Source organism: Gavialis gangeticus, unplaced genomic scaffold (genome assembly GCF_001723915.1).
Source record: "Gavialis gangeticus isolate Ggan-Ray unplaced genomic scaffold, GavGan_comp1, whole genome shotgun sequence".
NCBI lineage: Eukaryota > Metazoa > Chordata > Crocodylia > Gavialidae > Gavialis > Gavialis gangeticus.
Window position 1 is genome coordinate 47,276,076 of NW_017729033.1, and position 2,859 is coordinate 47,278,934.

A 2,859-nucleotide genomic window follows, 5' to 3' on the forward strand; every position below is an offset into this window, starting at 1 on the left:
TGTCATAAAATGAAATAATATAGTTTGAGGAGATTGTTAAACTCATTGATATGATAGCACGACTATATATACAACACAAGGTGAGGGAGGATAAAGATAGTGGTAATGCATCATTTTTTGAGTTACTGTGAAATATTATACGCAAGTGCTAGTACAGTATCATTACCAAATTGAAGTGAATCACATTTCTCTTATTGATTTAGATGTAAAAGTTTTTATTTTCATTAGTGTGGCAGACGATAATTTTCAACTCATAATGAGAATGAGCTTTGTACCATTTCCATCCTTGTTATGACTGCTACTATAACAATTCATTACTATTTGGCCATTCTGAGTTTTACTTACCTGTTTTCATGAAGATTTTGTGTAATCTTCATCATTTGTCCTAGGAAAAGGATTTAACAGAAGGTGATGCCTTGTTTTTAGCTAGTGATAAGCACAGATCCTGTTTTCACTGATGCAAATCTAACCAGTTAATGAAGTCTTCACCATTTCAGGCTACCCTATGAAAGTTGATGTACCTTTGATTGAAAGCCATGGCATGCTGCACACCACAAACACAAAACAAATGCACCACACTCTTTGTTGATTTTCCATGCACTGGTCAAGAGGAGGATGCTGTTGGAGTTAACCTTTCTCACTCCTTCATTGCCAATGGTTCTGTTGCAGAGGATTGTGTCCTTTCTGACTCTGGCATTGAAATACCAAGCCGAATCCTTCTGGAATGTCACAGTCTCTCACCCCATTCTCATTAAATAACTAGGAGACTGTGGTGTTGATGCCTACACAGTCGGATGGGTCACTAACTGGCTGGAGGGTCACACCCAGAGAGTGGTGGTGGATGGGTCTTATTCGACTTGGAGGGATGTGGGCAGTGGGGTTCTGCAGGGCTCAGTCCTCAGACCTGCACTGTTCAACATCATCAGCGACTTGGACAAAGGGGTAAAATGCACCCTGTTCAAATTTGCCAATGACACTAAGATGTGGGGAGAAGTGGGCATGCTACAAGAAAGAGATAGGCTGCAATTGGATTTGGACAGGCTACAGGGCTGGGCGGAAGAGAACAGGATGGGTTTCAACACTGAGAAGTGCAGGGTATTGCACCTGGGGAGGAGGAACCAGCAGCAGACCTACACGCTGGGGAACTCCCTTCTCGTCAGTGCAGAGGCAGAGAAGGATCTAGGAGTCATTATTGAGGCCAGTATGAACATGGGCTGACAGTGTGGGGATCCAGTCAGTAAGGCCAACCATACGTTGTCATGCATCCACAGATGCATCTCAAGCAGGTCCAAGGAGGTGATCCTCCCCTTCTACACGATACTGGTTAGGCTGCAGTTGGAGTACTGCGTCCAGTTCTAGGCGCTGCACTTCAGAAGGGATGTGGACAGAATGGAGAGGGTCCAGAGGAGGGCCACCCTCATGATTAGGGGTCAGCAGGGCAGGCCCTACAAGAAGAGGCTATGGGACCTGAACCTGTGCAGCATCCACAAGAGAAGGCTGAGGGGGGATCTAGTGGCCATCTATGAATTAGTCAGGGGGGACCAGCAGGCATTAGGAGAGTCCCTGTTCTCTTGAGCACTCCCAAGAGTGACAAGAAATAATGGTCACAAGCTGGCAGAGGGTAGATTTAGGCTAGATATTAGGAGGCACTACTTCACTGTCAGGGCAGCTAGGATCTGGAACCAACTTCTAAGAGAAGTGGTGCTGGCTCCTACCTTGGGGGTCTTTAAAAGGAGGCTAGATGAACACCTTGCTGGGGTCATTTGACCCCAGCATTCTTTCCTGCCATGGCAGGGGGTCGGACTTGATGATCTGCTCAGGTACCTTCTGACCCTACCAACTATGAAACTATGAAAGGACTTGGTCAGAGTTGGCATAGAATTCCTCCTTGGCTTTGTGGGCAGCATCAAAAGTTGGGGCATACATTCTGATGACAGTGGAGTGTTGGCTCCCTGCCAATTTGAGAGGGCGAGCCGTGGGGTGCTGTTTAATTCCAATAGGGAATTTAATTACTTGGTTTATGAGTTCATTCTTAATGGCAAAGCCAAGTCTGTGACACCAGTGTTCTCCTTCCTGTATACCTTTCCAGAACAGGGTATAGCCACCTCATTGTTCTTTGAGCTACCCATTCTTGCCAGGTCTCATCAAGTGTAGTGATGTCGATGTTGTACTTCCTGAGTTCTCAAGCCATTATTACAGTGCAGTGCTCTGGGCATTCACTATTAGTATTTGTAATAGGGGGTCTCCTCAGGACCAGTCTACTAACGACTCACCCACCTGTTTCTTGGCAAGCCACCCACCTTGTCTGCCATGCCTTGATAATAGTTAATTAGGATATTAATTAGGTGGGAGGCTGCCCATTTCTTTCCCTGATGCCAGGGGGTGCTATGAGGCTCCTTTCCTCCCCTACACCACAGCCGAATCCTTGCAGATGGCATCCACAGATGTTAATCTCACCGGCCTCACACTGCGCCCTAGAATCCTCCAGTCAGGACCCCTCTAAGATCCCTCCATTCAGGCGGCATGCCCTGCCCTCATTCTGGGCTGCCCAGCTTCCTGAAACTATTTTGCCTCTCAGGTGTGTTCCCCCTGGGACCTTTGGCCACACAGGCCTTGGCCTTGCCTCCAAGGCCAGTCAGGAACCCCAGGCCCTCAGCTCTGGGGATCCCTTGCAGTAGACCCCTGGCCCTTTTGACCATTCCAGTCCAGGCCCCGGCATTGGCCAGTCAAGGGTACTCTAAGTCAGGCCTCTGTGCCTCCAGCCCACTTTCTCTCTTGGGTCCACTTTCTTGCCCCTGCTAGGGTTAACCCATTCAGTTGTGGGAGCTGGGGTTATTAAGGTGCCCTGACATGCCTTTC